Below are 20,223 nucleotides of genomic sequence, written 5' to 3'. Positions count from 1 at the left end.
TTGTAAACTATCGACTAAGAAGATTTGGGACTTTGAGAAATAGTTGACTGGTTGGAAAAATAATTTAGATTTTGTCGCAAATCTTTCAATTGCTAAATGTACTTGATTTCTGCAAATTAATTTTTTTTCTCTAACGGTTCTCTAATGATTATATATTTAAGAAGGGGCGGCAAAGCTTATAAATAGAGGAAGATTTGAAGTTTGATAAGAGAAGTTGATAAGTAGGTTTATAAATTTTACATAATTCATTCTTGAGTTTTATAGTGCTTTATTTTTACTCTCATTTTTCTATCAAGATTGTTTTATTCATTGTAAAGATTCATTTAAATCTTGTTCTACAAAGATTGTTGAGAGATTTGTATCTCTTAAATTTGTTGTAATTCTTAACGATTTACTAAAGGATTTACTTGGTTATAGTATAAGGTTGTACATTCCTAGTAGTTTGCTAGAGAGCTTACATAGTTTAAGTAGGAGGTTATAGTTGATTTTGAAATTTCTAGTGGGGACTTAGAGTAGTAGATTAGGTTAGGTTAAGTCGAATCACACTAAATTTTTTGTATCATTTGCTTATTTTGATTTATATTCTCTTACTTTTAATTTACTATTTTCATATTTCTCTAGCAAACATTATAAACTTTTAAAAATTATAAACATTCAGTTCACCCCCTCAAACTCAACAATTTGTATTAGAGCTTGATCTCCTTTTTTTTACCCCCCCCTTATTTTCTGAAGTTTAATCACCTAAGAAGGATCCTAAGATGACACAATTCATTCTTAGGTATCAGATTTCAAAAATATGGAAGCCAAAGCACCTCAAAACCACTATTCTTTGATGGATCAAACTATGAAATATTGGAAGATAGGGATATCTTCGTATTTGATGTAAGATTTTAATGTTTTATGGTACCATCATGAATGGGATCACAATCCCTCCAATGGAAAGAATGAAGGAATCGATTGAAAAAGAGAAGAGGAATGTCGAGATAAATGCCGAGGCAATGAACATCCTCTTTTGCACTTTCAACCCAAAAAAATTCAATGAAGTATCCACATGCAATACCATCAAGGAGAATTGGGACAAATTTAAAGTTACTCTTGAAGTTCCAAATCAAGTCAAGGAAACAAAGGTAAATTTATTTATTCATAAATGTGACATTTTTTCAATGAAATCTTGGGAATCCATTAAGGATATATTTATTAGATTTAATAATATTGTCACAAGTTTGGAAGTTTTAGGAAAAACTTACTCAAATGGGGAGAACGTTAAAAAAATTATTGGAAGTCTACCTAATGAGTGGGGTCCCAAGGTTATGACCATTCAAGAGGCTAATGATTTAGATGTATCTTTTGATGAGTTGATTGGGTCTCCCATGACTCATGAGATAATGATGAAGAGAGAAGATAATGAGGAACTGAAGAAAAATGATAAGTATCTTACTTTCAAAGCTTCAAAATTTTCAAGTAAAAAAAAAAAAAAAAAGAGATGATGAGGATAATGATATAGTAATACTCACTAGGAAGTTCAAGAGATATATTAGAGGGAAAAAGTTGGTGAAAAGAATAAATCCAAAGGAGAAGAAGGATAAGTTTAAGGGTGATGAATATAAAAGAGAAATGAAATATTTTGGGTACAAAATATTTGAACATGTTAAAGCCGAATGTCTATTAATTAAGGAGAGTGAGAAGAAATCCGAGAATAAAGTTGTGATGAAGATTAATCCACTTCAAGTAATGAATTAAGTGATGACAATATATGATTGATAGCTCAACATGAAGATCTTGAGGTAAACTTTTGATAGTTTAGAAGATAATATATCTTTTGAAGAATTACAAGTTTTTTTTTTTTTTGAGTTAGCTTATGATTTTAAGAAATTAAGTTTGAAAAATAATTTGTTGAAAAAGAAAATTTGTCTTTAGAAAATAAAGTGAATTCTTTGAAAAATAAGAATGTACTTTTGAAAACTCAAAATGATGAACATCAAGAGAAAAACTAAAGTTTAAATATATCTCTTGAAATTGTCAACAAAGAAAATGAAGAATTGAAAAATGCCCTTAGAATAAAGAAAAGATTTTCATAAAAAAAGGAAAGGGCAAAACAATTTTATAAAAAGAAAACAATTTTTTTTTTTGCTTCACAATCAAATATTATTTATCATTATTGTGAAAAATGTGGGCATATCATCAACAAGTGTTTTATAAGAAACTATCACACAAAATTTAAATAAATATGGGTTCCAAAGGAAACTCTTTAAGCTTAGGATGTTGGATTCAAAATGGTTTGGGTACTAAAATCTAGTGAATAATTTAAAATTGTAAGTATGCTTGACATCCAAATGGAGAAGTAAGGTCAACGTATTAATAGATGAATCAATCATGACGAAAAGAGGGAAGTAGGAAATTACTCCTCAAATGAAGTACCTTGATTGTCAATGTAAGAGTAAGAAGTTTTTAAAATTCAATCTTGGATGTGATATCTCTATTCCTCAACTTTCTATGCATGTGATAATTTTTATGATTTTTGGATGATATACTTGTCTTTATGTTTTAGCCAACAAGACTACTTTCTATACTTTAAAATCATTTTCACTTTAAGAGAGAGTTGTATTGTCAAAGTTGTTCTCAAATTTTTATGTCAAAAAGGGGGAGTTATTTGTTTTTCCTCTAAGGGGAGTTATTGTTTACTTTTTGATTTATGACAAAAAGGGAGAGAGAAGTGAGTTTAAAAAAATTAATTTTGCAATATCTTTATTAAAGTTTTGTTATCATAAAAAAATGAGAGAGTATTATATTAATTTTGATGATAATATTTTGTTTTACAAAATTTTAAATAAATAACCATAAAACACTCATTTTAAAGTCAAATATCAAAACTATTGACTAGGTGATGTCACATATGGACTAATTATTGTATTATCTCATTAACAAAACTTTTAATAGTTAAAAAATGTTGACTATTTTTCAAAAACTATTGACCGTTTTTTACAAACTGTTGACTGGTTTTTAAAATTGTCGATCATTTAGTTTGCATGCTTTTGTTGTCAACTGATACTGCATTATTTCCAATCAAAAGTTCTTGGAATTGTTAATGGTTTTTGTAAACTGTTGATCGACTCTTTTAGATGTTTGAGAAACAATCAATTGATTTGAAAAGACAATCAACTAGTTTTGCTGTAAATTTTTCAATGGCTAACTGCACTTGATTTCTGCATGTTGGTTGTCTATAAAGGTTCTCTAATGGCTATATCTTTAAGAAAGGATGACAAAGCTTTTAAATAGAGGAAGATTTGAAGATTGAGAAAAGAAGTTGACAAACGGGCTTACAAGTTTTACATTATTCATTCTCAAGTTTTATAGTGCTTTATTTTTACTATCATTTTTCTATCAAGACAGTTTTATTCATTGCAGAGATTCATTCAAGCCTTGTTCTAGAAATATTGTTGAGAGATTTGTATCTCTTATCTTATTGTAATTCCTAGCGGTTTGTTAAAAGGTCTACTTGGTTATAAGTAGAAGGTTGTACATTTCTAACAGTTTGCTAGAGCGCCTACTTGCTTTACGTATGAGATTATAGTGGATTTCAAAATCTTTAGTAAAGAGATAAAGTAGTGGATTAAACTAGGTTGACCCAAACCACTCTAAATTTTGTGTCATTTGCTTATTATGATTTATATTCTCTTGCTCTTATTTTACTATTTTCTATTTGTTTTACAAACCATTATAACTTTTTAAAAATTATAAACATGCAATTCACTCCCCTCTTAGGTGTGTGGTGCCACTAAATTATATAAACCCAACATCAACAACTTTTTAAGCCACCTTATTACCCCTTTACCAAGACCCTCAATATCAAAGTTAGCACGCCAACCTTCAATCATATTCATAATACAGGAAAGAAAGAACCAACAATCTAAGAATCTAAAAGGTTTCAAACCCTAATTAACCACTTTAGTTTCCATCAAAAGATGAGAATAGTTGTGTGCATCCTAATGTATTTGTTTGAAAGGACCTCATCTACATGTTTGCCCATTAGACACATGCAAAACATAATTTGATGTGTTTCCTAGCCATGTGGTGATCCATTACTAGGCTAGAATATCCACTCACATTAAGGGTATAATTAACACTTTATTTTCGTTACTTTATCGTTTTTCTTATTTCATTGTTTATTCAACACAAAGTGAACCTACTCTACTCTTATTTATGTTCTATTCTTCTCAAATAAAGGACAGAAAACAACCTTTAGTTACTTTAATAAAGGACAGAAAACAACCTTTACTCTTGTAAGAAGTATTTTAATAATGACAAATCATATACCAAAAGAGTTCAAACTCAAAGTACTTTCTTCTAAGTGTCTCAAACTTAAACTTCAATGTTATCCTATGGTATACATGTTCAAAGAGTATTTGTTATATTTCAAGAAGTTTTTTAATTAATTCTCATCAAAGAATGCTTTAAGTCATGTTTTAGGAGATTGAAAAAACAAAGCATTATCATTTAAATTATTCTCCAATCATGAGAAACAATGTTTCTAAGATTCAAAAAGAGTCAAGTTAAAAGAATTTTTAAATAAGCTTTCTCTAAAAAGCTGTCAATAAAGGATCTAATTTTTCATGGCATCTGTCGACTAAAAAATGCATTTTGTTGACTATCAGTATTGTGTATTTTGTATTTGTCAACAAGACTTTCATTTTGTCAACTATATTTTTCTTGCTTTCGACTATCAGTATGCTAGCTCTATTCTTTGCATTGTTCTGTCGACTAAGGCATTGGTTCTATCGACTAACTTGTGTTGCTGTTGACTAAACCCATTGCTTTGTCGACTAAGCTTATTATTTTGTTAACTATCAGATTGCTTATTTTTGAATCTGTCAACTAATAGTTTTCATCTGTCGACTATATTTTAAATTTGTGTTGTATATCTGTCGACTAACCATTTTATCTGTCGATAGTTTGTTTCTCTGAAACAAATAATGGCTAGTTTGTGGCGCATTAAATGCTAACCCAACTATCGTCAAAGGCTCAATTTTTGTCTTTAAGCTTCATCATCTATAAATAGGTGGTTGAAAGAACATTTAAGGTTGCTAAATCACATTCAATTTTTTACCTACCGAGCATTTAAGTTACATCGCGCTTTAAAACTTTATTTTCTCTCTGTTATTCCTTGTGTGAGGCTTCATTGTTAATTTATAATATTCATTTTAAGCCTCTTATCTTCTATTGAGAGAACTTATAACTAAGAGTCTTTACTCTTAGAATCTCTTACTTCATTGTATTCAATTTTTACCTAGCAGTAGCTAGATGGCCTACATGTGTAGGAAGATTGTATTTCTTCCTAGTTGCGGACTAGAGGATCTACTTGTTTGAGTAGACGGTTTTATATAAATTTGATTGCAAAATCCTCAGTGAGAAGTTAAGGTAGTGGACTAGGATTAAAAAAAAAAAAAACCACTATAAATTGTTGTCTCTAGTTATTTCTTCTACTTGTCATTTCAGCTAACTTTGATTTTTGATATTCACATTAAAAATCATTTTACATTCAAGATCTTTTGCAAACTCAGGTTAAGAATTTTTTTTTAACCCAATTCACCCCCCTCTTGGGTTTCGGTGCCATTACTATACATTTATATCAATCCCAACCTTCTCTTAGTCAAGGCATTAAAGGTATAGTAGCATCTTTTACAACTAATATTTAACTTTCTTAGGATGAAAATTAATAGACAAAGTTTTGTTTTCTTTGTAGGTGAGCATGGTTTGCATATTGTTTCACGTGAGTAATGAATTTACTTGATCTGCACTTAAAGTAATGATTAGAAAATCTTCTTAGGGGGCTTTTGTTAAAATGAGCAAGATAAGAGGCATTAAGATAAACTTGGAATGCTTTCTGAATCAAGATATGGAATGGTCAAGATAAGGCTGGGAAGCATTCTAAGATTTCTATTAGACTATTGGTTAAAATTTTTAGAATCTACTGATAATTGTATTTTTTCTTTCTATGTGTTTGTTAATGCATATGATAAGTACCACGATAAGAGTTTTTTTTTTTACCAAAATATTCCTATTACCGAATTCATTCAAAATTGTTTGTTAACATCAACATCAAATTTAAGATTAAAATTGTTGCCCAGAAAAATTCAAGAGGGGGGTGAATTGGGTTTTTAAGAATTAATTAATAATTTTTAACTTTTTTAAAAACTCATAAATTTGTAATTTTAATATGTGGTGATTGCAATAGGATTAATAACAATAAAATCACACAATCATAAGGAACAAGAGAAATTTATAGAGGTTCGGCTCTAAAGAGCCTAATTCTCTCTCTCAAGACTTAACTTGAGGCTTTCAAAACTTAGATTGAGGTTCCATTAGGGAAAATCAACACTACCTTTTAATTGGAGCTAGAACCAACATACAATCACTTGCCTAAACAAGAACCACTAGCATACTATTAGCAAATATAATCCTCACACAACAAGTGAGTAAAATAATTCCCTCATACAACAAGTGAGTAAAAATCACGAACTTATAACCAGAGACAATTACAAACAAGTTACCAACGGTTGAGAATTCTACTAGCCAGCACTTCGAATCTTCTCACTTTTGTTTGAATGATCTATCAAGTTTGTTCTCCACCTTGAGCCTCCATACTTACCCTATATATATACATTTTCAAAACACACTGCCTATTAAATAAAATGTTAATATGAAGTTTGAAATTCAAAAAATGTTTAGACTTTCTCAAATAATAAGAAAACATGTCTCACCTTTAATTCAAAATAAATTTACTTTTTGCATGAGAAATCAAGATTTGAAAATTCAAATATAAGCTTTTGAGATATAAATGATTAAAGCAAAAAAAATATCTAAAAGCAATTCTTCTTTAATTAAAAATAAATTTACTTCTTGCATGAGTAAGAGAAACACATGTCTAAAAATAATTCTCCTTTAATTTAAGATTTGAAAATTTAAATATAAGCTTTTGAGAAATAAATAATTAAAACAAGAAAACATGTTTAAAATCAATTCTCCTTTAATTCAAAATAAATTTCTTTTTGCATGAGTAAGAAACATGTCTCAAAACAATTCTCCTTTAATTCAAAATAAATTTAGTTTATACATGAATAAGAAATGCATTTATCAAGATATAAAAATTTAAACATAAACTTTTGAGAAATAAATGATCAAAACAAAGAAACATGTCTAAAGACAATTCACTTTTAATTCAAAATAAATTTAGATTTTACATGAATAAAAAATACATTTATATCATAAAAATATTTTTATTATCATCAAAATCATATTTACTTACGCTTGAACTTAACAAAAATAATATTTGATGATTAATAAGAATTGTCAAAAAAATAAAATTAAAAATAATGTTTTATTTTCTAAATTCATGTCCAAAAATTAAGGGTGAGCATTCTGTTTAATCAAACCGAACTGGCTGATTTTTAGCTAACCGAACTGAACCGTTTTTGCAAGGATAACCGAATCGAACATCTATACTAACTGATTAAACCGAAACTAAAGTAACCGATAGTAAGCTTGATGTAATCGAAACGAGAAACTGAACTGATTAATCATAGCAATAACCGAAAAAACCGAACCAATTATACACAAAACCAACATAACCGAATTCCTACAAACAAAACCGACGTTGGTTCATTTTCTCACATGAAACTTCCAGTTCCAACCACTGGCCTTTTGTTAAAACCTCAAAATTCAGTTCAAAATCAAATTCAAAATGGAGCCGAGCAAGTATAAATAAGAATAATGGTAGTAGCAAATATGATTCTTTGTCATTTCCTACTAAAATTGAAACTCCCAACCAACAAAAGCCTAATAAAACGGAATGATTCAAAGATAGTATGAATAAGAATAATGGTAGTAGCAAATATGATTATTTGTCATTTCCTACTAAAATTGAAACTCCCAACCAACAAAAGCCTAATAAAATGGAACGATTCAAAGATAATATATCCACAAATTAGCAATCAGAGAAAGTGATAAGATAAGGATTGTTGTCAAATTTTCTAGCAGTAGTTGACCATTGGTTTTTTCTTATATAAGATGACAAACTTGAGCTGAGTACTACTACTAGCACAAAAAAGACATAACAAAGACAAATGGCAATGGGAAACCCAACAAAACAACAAGTCCTCATTTTCCTTTGTGTTATCTTAAATAAGAAGAAAACACAGAGAAAAACCTGGCAGTTTTGCTGCTACTGCTATGCCTATGCTATCTAAAATTGAATATATAAGCTAGCAATGTAGCTTATATATATATAACCTAAGCAAGTAAGTAACAATGTGAGTGTGAACTGACAAAAAATGAACTAAAAAAATTCAGTTCACATAAATTGAAGCCTTTATTCCAAATACTATTGTCTCTAAGATTGAATGATAGAAAATGAAGCAAAACAAGATACAAATCAAGCAAATCAATAACAAAATATTTTATTTCAGTTCACATACAAAAAAGTTTATGTTGCTACTATCTTTAGAGTTTGACAACATATCAAACCCAACTAAACATAAAAAACACAAAATACATACATTCATTGACAAATCAAAGCCAACTAAACATATCCAACAAAATACATACATTAACATATATTGTTTCCTGTTTCCACAATTGTTCAGTGAGGCATACCTTGGAAGGTGAGACGATTAACGATTTCATAAACTGCTCATTCAAATTAATTTAAAATAATTTCACACCTAAAAAATGGTTGAAGAGCAATGTTGATGCGGTCACCAATCAAGACTCGGCCCAAGGCCGACCTAACCAAACCGGAACAATGTCACCAAAATAGTAGTGCCATAATGTTATTTTAATATTTCTTAAGTTTTAGAATTCTACTTGATTTAGGATTCTACTTTATATTTCTACTTGATTTAGGATTCTATTTCATGTTTCTACTTGATTTAGGATTCTATTTCATGTTTCTACTTGATTTAGGATTCTACTTCATGTTTGATTAGGGTTTTATTTTTATTAGGATTCCAGTTAACTTTTTTTTATGATTTATTTCTATTAGGATTCTAGTTGGATTTTGTTTTCCAAATATTAGATGGATTTGGATTAGCCAAATACTATAACTATGCCTAGGATCTAGAGTTTGTAATCAAGTTTTTATTAATCAAATTTCAGCAACCTATTTGGGTTTTCTTAGCAAAACAATCTTGTTTTTGCGTCTTCTTGAAAGCCAAGCTTCGGCCATTGAAGTTTGGTCTTTCAAGATTTTATTTTGGTGTGTTTTCTTCACACTCGCGCTACGCGCTGCGTCAGGTGGTATCAGAGCGGTTAATCAACCAATCAGATGGTCAATCTTGAAGGTAACGGTAGCAACCAGCCTCATGACGGTGATCAGGGGTTGTTCGCAGTTTGGAGAGCAATCGAAGAACAGCGGGAAGTAACTCGTACTATCCAGTAACGATTGGAGTAACATAGCAACCAATTGGGCATCTTACTACGAGTTGATGATGACATGAACCTGAATAATGGGGTGAATCAAGCCGGAGCGGGAAGACCACCCATTAATCATGTCCTTGTTAATCCTAGAAGACCAGTGATTAAAGATAGCGATGAAGATGATGATTTTGGTCGAGCAATAGCTAACCCTGGTGGTAGAGGGGTTAGGAGGAATGCGCATCCGCACAACCACTGGGGCAACGATTAGTATAAACTAAAAGTTGATATTCCTACTTTTAGTGGAGATCTTAATATTGAGGGGTTCTTGGATTGGATCACTGAGGTTGACCGTTTTTTCGAATACATGGAGATCCCAGATGAACGACAAGTAAGATTAGTGGCTTACAGATTGAAGGGCGGTGCATCTATTTGGTGGGAGCGATTAAGAGAGACGAGATTGAGAGAAAGCCGACAGCCAGTTCAGACATGGAGACGAATGAAGCAGCTGTTAAGAGGTATGTTTTTGCCCTGACTATGAACAATATATGTTTGAAGCTTATCAAAGATGTGCACAGGGAATGAAGAGTGTGAATGAATATATCTCTGAGTTTCTGCGATTGGCGGAGAGAAACCAATTGTCAAAAAGTGACAATCAACAAGCAACTCGTTACTTGAATGGATTGAAGCTTGCTATTCGTGATAAAATTGGGGTTTAGATGGTTCTGAGTGTGCAAGAAGCAAGGAACTTAGCTTTAAAGGCTGAGTTAATGTTGAGTGAGAGATCTCGTAATGAAAACTATCGTCAGTATAGTGAGAATGAAAATAAACAACCAGCTTTTGACAAAGGCAAGTCGGTTCAAAGAACGCAACCCTCTAATCCACCCCATACAGTCAACCCTAATAAGGCTACAACGGGGGAAAACATTCGAGGTACTACTTCTAATCTTCCAAAATCCCCTAATCCTTACGCAAAGCCTATTCTTTTAAAATGTTTCAAGTGCAATGAGGTTGGGCATCAATCTAGTGATTGTCCAAGGAGGAAAACAGTTAACATTGTAGAAAATGAAGAGGAAGATGTTGCTGAAGATGAAGTATATTGCGGGCTTGATGGGGAGGATGATGAAGAAGATTATGGACATGGGCAATATACCTGTGTAGTGAGGAAGTTAATGCTATCTCAAAAGAATGAAGATACTACTCAACGGCGTAAGCTTTTTCGCACGAGGTGTACGGTGAAAGGAAAAATCTTTGAGTTGATTATTGATAGTGGAAGTCAGGAGAATATCATAGGAAGAGACGTGGTGGCAAAGATGCAGTTAACTCCTGAAAAACATTCAAGCTCTTACATGATTGGATGGATCAAAAAAGTTAGTGGCATACATGTGGATGAACGTTGCAGGGTGCCTTTCTCTATTGGTAAGTACTCTGACGAAGTCTATTGTGATATTGTTGATATGGATGCTTACCATATTTTATTTGGGAGGCCTTGGCAATTTGATGTGGATGCTACGCACTCGGGTAGGAAGAACACATACCGGCTTGAGAAAGATGGTGTGCGTTATACTTTGTTACCCATAGTGGAAAAGAATCAAACCAAAGCTTCTAAAGTGGAGCTTGATTTCGAAGATTATGTTGTCCCAACAACCTCAACGTTTGCAAACTCAGGTCTGATTTACGCTGCTAACATGACAGAAACTTCAAGGTTATTGACTCATATTGGGGTATTTTCCAGTCCCGATGGTTTAAGCATTGCTTCGCAACCCAAGGATGGTGGTGTTTCCTCTGATCAACTTGCGACTGTAAAGGAGATGGAGGTTATGGTAGCACATCCTTCTACAGTTTATTCAAGCTCTAGCATGGTTGAATCGAAGGCAATAAGATCTACCAGATTAGAGAAACGCTCAAGATGGAAGGCTCAACGTCTTCAATCTAACAGTAATAATACAATGGAGGCGGAGGGCAACAAACATGGTGATGGTTGGACCCATGCCAACGAAGATAGGGCTAAGAGGGGAAGGAATGTCTTTGCTTATGTTCCCTTAGCAGAAAAGTTCAAGCAGTTCAAGAAGACGTGAAACAAAAGTTGCACAAATAAGAAGTACAAGGCAACAACTGACAAGCATATGAAGCACAAGGAATTTGAGGTTGGAGATGAAGTCATGATATTCTTGAAGAAGGAACGGATTCCAGCAGGAAAGCAGAACAAGTTCAAGCCAAAGAAGTATGGTCCTTACAAGATTCCAAAGAAGACCAATGACAATGCTTATGTTGTGGATTTGCCTAATCATATGGGTATTTCTAAACATTCAAAGTGGCTAATCTCTCTTCGTACTTATCGGATGTGGATTTGTCCAAATAGGATCAAAATTCGAGGTCGAATTTTTTCTCAAGTGAAGGTAAATGATGCGGTCACCAATCAAGACTCGGCCCAAGGCCGACCCAACCAAACCGGAACAATATCACCAAAATAGTAGTGCCATAATGTTATTTTAATACTTCTTAAGTTTTAGAATTCTACTTGATTTAGGATTCTACTTTATATTTCTACTTGATTTAGGATTCTATTTCATGTTTCTACTTGATTTAGGATTCTACTTCATGTTTGATTAGGGTTTTATTTTTATTAGGATTCCAGTTAACTTTTATTTATGATTTATTTCTTTTAGGATTTAGTTGGATTTTGTTTTCCAAATATTAGATGGATTTGGATTAGCCAAATACTATAAATATGCCTAGGATCTAAAGTTTGTAATCAAGTTTTTCTTAATCAAATTTCAGCAACCTATTTGGGTTTTCTTAGCAAAACAATCTTGTTTTTGCGTCTTCTTGAAAGCCAAGCTTCGGCCATTGAAGTTTGCTTTTTCAAGGTTTTATTTTGGTGTGTTTTCTTCACACTCGCGCTACACGCTGCGTCAAATGTCATTAGCTAAGTGGACATTTACTAATTTACAGAATATAAAATATATACAACTAGAAAGTAGAAAACATATATACTTACAAATGCACAAGATCTTCAAAATCAAAAATCTAAATTTTCATATTGGATGTTGATCTGCTGCTATTTATGATAACCTTTGACAATTCTAAAATCAATATGCAAAATGAATTAGTTAATATCAAAGTAACATGTATTGAACTAACTCTTGAGTAAATTTAAAAAATAGTAAAATTGAATTTTACCTTCTTCAAGTTTTTAACATGCTCCAAATCTTCTTTAACATTTATTGGGGTGGTAGATGACCTAAGCCAATGTTGCGTACAAATCAAGCTTTCAATCACTTTAAAAGATAGAGAGCTCCCAAATGGATCAACTACTTGACCTCCAGTGCTGAATGTAGACTCAAATGCAATAGTAGAAACTGAAATTGTCAACACATCTCGAGACATCGAAGATAGAATATGAAACCTATGATAATTTGCTTTCCACCATTTCAAAATGTTGAATTCTTTAGCTAGAGACTCACGCATTTCACTGAAATATTTATCCAATTCCGAAGGCACAATTGTAGGTTCACTGCCATCACCACACTTATGTTTTTTGAAGCGAGAGAAAAAAGGGTTTCAAAGTCGTCATCATCATTCGTGACAACAGTGGGAGTAGACACTTCAGATGGCTCTCTAGCATCATCTCGAGGTTCCAACTTTTTCTTATATTCCTCATATAAAGCATGTAGGGAATTTTTTAATAATAAAACTATACCAATTACTCTCTCAACCTGATACATCTCTTTCAGTACATATTCCATATATTCTAACTTATATCTTGGATCAAGCACCACAACAATATTAATTAAGTGATTTGTTTTGTGCGGATTCCCCTAATATTTATCAAACTTTTCTTTCATTTTTATCCCCATTTCCACCATTTCAAAATCGTCACTCTTCAACCACCCCTGTAAGAGACAATGCATCTTACCAAGCTCATGAAAAAATGTGTTGGAGGTGGCATATGATGAACAAGATACTCGCAAAGTTAGCTCATAAAAATGTTTCAACACGTTGACAAAAAGTCTGACCTTATCCAATCCTCTAGCTTCGGTCTCCCATCGATAGTAATAACTTGGTTTAAATCAGTATTCCAATTACTTGTATTAATATCAAGTTTAAAACAAGAATCTTCTTCATCAAATCTCTCAAAAGCCCTCTCAAACTTTTGAGCGGTCTCTAACATCAAGCAAGTGGAGTTCCATCTAATTGCAATGTCTAACGATAACAAGCCCTTACATTCAATTTTTTCCATTTCAACACATTGTTTGAATTTTCTCAATCTTGTTAGGGATTGTCTAACATATCTCACTGCATCCCTAACTCTTGTTACCGATTCATTTAGGTATTTCAACCCATTTTGTACAACTAGATTTATAATGTGATCCACACACCTCATATGCAAATATTGCCCATTCATAATGCTAATACCCCATTTTGTCATTATTTTCTTGAAATTAGACATAACAACATCATTGTCAAAGTAAAAACTCTATCAAGTTCTCATCCCATGAGACATTTCTCAATTGCCATAGTAATGACATCACCCATATGACTAGATATTGGAGAAAAGTTTAAGATTTTTTTTCTTCAAAATCCAAGTATTGTCAATATAGTGCGCTGTCAAGCACATATAATTCATCTTTTGAATTGAAGTCCAAGTGGTAATGGTTAACCAAACTCTTTGATAAGAATTTTTTAACTCATTCACCATGTTCAACCTCTCTTCATTGAATAACTCAAAACAATCACGAGCCATATTCCAATGTGAAGGAAACTGAAATTTTGGACAAATAACATTCATGTGTTAAAACAGGTAGATTCTATGACACACACCAAGAGAGGGGGTGAATTGGTTATTTTAAAAACTTAAATGATAGAACATCAATATAAAAACTTTTTGATACAGATTGAGGATTTAGAGTTTTAAAGCGTAAACCATAAAAATGACAAATGAACAAAGATAAATATGAGAACCGAGGAGGAATAATGAAATGCTTGGAAAGAAAAATATATCAAAGAACACAAGCATAAGAAAACACAAGGATTTATAGTAGTTCGGCTTAACCAAGCCTAATCCACTACCTTAGCTCCTCACTAAGGATTTTTCAAACCATCCACTAAAACCCCTACTTAAACCAAGTAGGTCCTCTAGTCCAAGACTAGGAAATACAACCTCTTGCTCATACAAGCAAGCCCTCTAGCACCTAGCTAGGAAAAACAGCCACTTGCTTCAACGAGCAAGTCTTCTAGCACAAAGCTAGGAAAAATTTAGAAATATAGAATATGAGAGAATCTAAGAGATGAATCTCTTAGTTACAATGTCTCTCAAGATTAAACAAGGCTTAATTGAATGGATTTACAATGATAGAACAAAGCCTTGAAGAGAAAATACAACAGTGAAAGCGCAAAGATTGTAAGCTTCGAGTAAAAATGATTTGAACTCTTTAGATCAACTCGTTCCCATCCATTACCCTCTCCTTGATCATCCATGTGTTGTATATATAAGCATCCATAAAGATTGAAGAAGAAACTAGTCGTTTTTGTGATCGTTGGAGTTGAAAAACTAGCCGTTATAAAATTCTGTGAAACACAATAGTCGACAGAGAAAATGATTAGTTGACTATTTTTACATGTAAAGCAAGAAATAGTCGACAGACAAAACGAATAGTCGACTATCTTATAAGACAAATTTTCAATAGTCGACAAACACATTCCAATAGTCGACAAATGCAAAAATGTGAAGAAAATTTTGAAACTTATGAACAAAAATAGTCGACAGACCAAAAGGCATAGTCGACTATCCTTACTCGATAGTCGACAGATGCTAAAATAGTCGACAGATGCCTTGAATAGTCGACAGATCAAACAGAATAGTCGACTATTTTCAGGCATAGTCAACAGAATGAAAAACATAGTCGACTATCCTTTTGAAAAGATTGAAAATTTATCAAATTCTCATTTGATTCTTTTGAATCCTCATTTTGATTATTTTGAAAGCTCATTTTGATTATTTTGAAAGCAAGTTGAGATTATCAAAAGTATATTTTGAAACAAATCTCTCTCAACAAGCCATACTCAATATTTCCTCTATAGGATTTCATATCTTGCTTTGAGACTTATATATTAAAAATTCATTTTCTCATTCATATAATCCACATAGATTGATTTTCATATATTGATTTTTATATAGTCATTATTAAAACCATTTTATTACTCAAGAGTAAAATATCATCATGAAGTGTCTAAAATCCTCACGCTCAACAAACTTAAAAGGTAGCTTATCTACCATTAGCATACGACCTAAAGCCTTTCTTGCGAGCACTCGATCAAATTTCCAATTAACCACTGCAACAACATTATCACCACCCTCTCTCTCATCCTCTGTTGCAGTTGATTGAAAATGTAATTTCATTTGACAAGATTCTATAGCATGAGGGTGTTTCTTACAAGTTCCCATATGATTCCATAAACTTGTAGTCCCATTTTTTGGGGGATTACAATGGAACTCCTTAGAACAATAGTTGCATCTCCCTTTAATCTCATCTTCTGAATTTGTAAACTTAGTAAAATGATCTCAAACCTCTGACCTAGCTCTTATTGGTTTTCTCTTTGTCTTCCCAAATAATGTTTCACCTCTATCATTTTCTAATTGGCTATCTTGGGTTGGTGCTATTGGTGCAAGCCTTAAACTATCATCCACACTAGGGATATTTGTGGTGTGACTCATGTCTTCTTCTCTTGCCATCTAAAATTAGATTAATACAATTGACAATTGTAATTTTAATTTAAATGTATTTAAAGACTAAAGACTAAGGAGTAATTTTAATTTAATTTAAATGTTTTTAAAGACTAAAGACTATAGTTGGAAAGGGCATCTATGTACATAAATTAGGAAACCCAACACATGAAAACAAGGATCAATTACAAAAATACCATATAGGAGTATGACTTTAAGTACATTACAAGAGGAGAACGTTGAGGCTGCCATTTCAAATGAAGTACCAGTGTAATAACACTTATACTCCTTGTTACATTACAATAATATTATCAAAATTAGTCTCTTTCAAATAATAGCAATTTTATCATTACTATTATTTGAATGGCCTTGGAAGGATAACCTTAGTGGGGTTTAAATAATACCACCACTAATATCCATAGAAACCTATGTTCATAAGTAGTATACTGTTTTGTGCAATTGTGCAAGCATATTCTGCTATTATAAATTAATGATGCTGTTACTTGGATGATTTTTGAAGGATAAATTAAAATACTGCTATTAATTAAATGTATTCTACTGTTAATAACTTAATTAAATAGTGTTATTAATTAAATGTATTCTGTTAGATTACACAGAAAGAGAGAGCCAAAAAGAAAATAGAAAGTAGAAAATTCTAGTTTCTAGTTCTAATGAGTTCTTTCAATTTTACATAGATTAACATAAATCATGCATATCGATTGATTATAAATGAAGTCGGACGCTAAACTCTAGTTTGGAAGCAGAGAACAAATTAGGAATGTAAACTTTTCTCATCAATAATGAATCTCAAGACAACACAAAATAAAGAAATAAACCTTTAATTCTACCCAACCAAACACAAAAATTCCACAACTATAACACATTTTCATTGTTTGATCGGCATAAATGGATCACAACAGTGTATATGAAGTTGAGTAGCATATCAAAACTAAAACGGCAAAACCAAAATAAATCAAAAAATTCCTAGAAGTGGACGGATGATGGTCGGAAGGCGGACAAACAACAGGCAATCGGCACTGATATCTACATAATCAAAAACAAAGTTAAATACCAGAAAGAGAGACTAAGAGAGAGCAAGACGCGATGAGACTCACCTATTTGACTATGTCGACATCTAACAACAAAGGGAAAGGCGACGGACAGCGGAGGTGATGAAGGAACCGAGGGCGACTGATGGCATCAACGGTGACAATTGAAGTTCGAAAGGGGGTTAGGGTTTCGCTCTCTCTCTGAACTTGGGAAGTCTCTCAAATGGAAAATGGCAATGGTGCGTGAACTAAATTGGGGTTGGGGTATATAGTATTCAGGGTTCTAAACGCAAAGTGACGTCGTTCCATATATCGGTTGGTTTGATTTTTTCAGGTAATCGATCGAAACTAACTGAATCGAACTTCCACCAACCCTCTAACCAAATCGCTAACCGATAAGCTAAATAACTGAATCGAACCGGCCGATTCGATTCAGTGGGTTCAGTTTAATTGAAAAATTGCACAGGCCTATCAAAAATAGATTTAAAAAGAATTGAAAAGTAAAAATAACTATTATTGGAATTACAATAATTTCACCTAGATAATTAAAAATGGCCAAAACATATTTTCATAATAGATAATAAAATATAAAATTGAATAAAATAATTTAAAAATTGGTGAAAGGAATTGTATTAGTTAATAAAATATATCTATAGAGAGAGAAATTTAAATTTTAAAAATTAGTGAAATGAATGATGTCATTTAAAATTGTCAAAACAAATGATAATTTAAAAATGTATTAAATAATATTAATTATAAGACTTAAATAAATAAGTTCCTTTAATAAATTTAAAATTTTAAAATGTATTAAATGGCATTAACTATCCTATAAATGGTATATAGGTAATTGAGATTTATCTACAAAATGTAAGATAAATTTATTTGATGGGGGAGGTTAGACAAATTTATCTTGAAGGAGGGAGATAAGAGATCATGTGAGGGTTTTTTCGAAGATGGTCAGATAAGTTTAACAAACACGTTATAAAAGTCAAACATCCGAAATGTTTCCCATATCTGACATTTTCTCCCTTTTATCTTGGTCAGCAAACAACCCCTTAATAAAAAACTAGTTAGTTTAAATAAATCCAGTGCTTGTAAATTTTTAAACATCACTTCATTTTAATTTTATATTAGCAAACTCAATATGTCGTAATAAATTTAAATGTTAATTAGGATAAATCTTACATACAAAAAAGAATTGTTGCAACTCATACATTTTAAAACACCCACAAATATTTCCAATAAAATCCTTTTAATGAATATGGTACTAGACCATGTAGAATTAAAGCATAATGTTCCCCTAATGATAGGTATAGATCTTTAGTTAATACTGAATAAGTAATAATAATATAAAATAAAAATAGAAGTTGCAAATTTGTATATAAAATATTAATATGATTTGTTGATAATGATATATGCAAACTAGAGATGACTAGGGGTGTGCGAAAAATCGGATAAATCGATTTAATCGAACCTAACCGATCGGTTCGGTTCGGTTAGCCATAATACACGGTTCGGTTTTGGTTATTATTTTAAAAAAAAAATGGTTTTTCGGTTCAGTTCGGTTCGGTTATTTTGATAAAAATAGCCCAAAACCGAACCGAACCGTGGAATAAACCAAACCCCCCCTCCCCGCGGGAACTGAACCGTGACCCTTCTACGCGGGCGCAGCACCTCATGTCTTACTGCCATTTCATTTTCTCTTCGTCACTCTTTCTCTTCCTCTCCCTCTCCCTCTCTCTCGCCATTTCATTTCATCCCAGATCTGGCCGCTGGAGAAGACGTCGTCGTCGCCGATGGAGAAGATGAAGACGAAGACGAAGACGAAGATGAAGGCTCTTGCTATTCGAGGCTTCGTACTTTGTAGATCAGAGAGAATAGAAGACCCAGAAGGCGGAAGGACCGAACTGATCCTTGGTCCTTCCGTTTGCTTGCCCCCATCGTCTCCGACTCTCCTACACGGCGGCACCATCGCCCCCTCCGATGCCGTCGTCAATGCCGATGCGATGCTTCCTCTTTACCTCTGACGCCGACTTGGACCTCTGACACAGTCACACAACAACGCTGACTTCAACACCTACGACGAGTGCATCTCTCTCTCATCCGATTTCCACTACTGTGCTTGCCCTTTGGTAAGTTTTTGGCAACTTTTATTTTTCTAGAAACTTGTTTGAGTTTCTTAACCATGGAATTAATTTTTAGATCTACAAAAAACCAACCGTCCGATTAAAGTCATTTTTTGATATATGAATCACCATGGTTGGGGGAATCCAATGATCGGTTCCAATCATTGGAATCAGCAGCCGGCCAGGTGGCCGGCGGTAACAGATGTTTGGACTCTTTATGGCAAATGGGCTGGCTCGCCTCACTGCCCGGCCAGGTATTGTAGTAGACGGGTTGGGTTGGCCTGCCTAGCAAAATGCTGGTCATGCCAGGCCAGCGATATGTGGCCTGCAACCCGGCCCGACCCACCAAAAAATTAAAAAATTAAAAAATTATGTTTGTAATTAGTAATTATAAACATATTTTAAACATAATAATTAAAAATTATGTTTGTAAAATGCAAAAAATATTTTTTAAAATATGTTTATAAGTAAACAATGTTACTTATAATTTTTATGTTTGTAAAATTATGTTTATCGTAAACATAATTTTACAAACATAAAAATTATAATTATGTTTACATGTTTTCAATAAAAATAATATTTACAGTAAACATTATGTTTGTAATACAGACATAAAAATTATAAACATATTTAAAAAAAATATTTTTTGCATTTGAGAAAAAAAAATTTAAAAAATTATGTTTAAAAAATTAAAAATAAATAGCCCACGGGTCGGCCCAGATAGCCAGGCTCACGGGCCGACTCGGCTCAGCAGGACCACAGGACGGTCCGACAAGCCCCAGCCTGGCCCGGTCCGCCTTGACCCATTTATTAAGGGTCATGGGGCCGTGCCGGGCCAGAGTTTCCATTACCCCACCCCGGTCTGGCTCTCTTGTAGGCCAAATTTGGCCCGACCCACCAAATGGGTGGGCCA

The sequence above is a fragment of the Diospyros lotus genome, chromosome 11 (assembly GCF_014633365.1).
Source record: "Diospyros lotus cultivar Yz01 chromosome 11, ASM1463336v1, whole genome shotgun sequence".
Lineage (NCBI taxonomy): Eukaryota > Viridiplantae > Streptophyta > Magnoliopsida > Ericales > Ebenaceae > Diospyros > Diospyros lotus.
The sequence above is the reverse complement of the archived record's forward strand: the minus strand, read 5'-3'. Positions refer to the sequence as shown.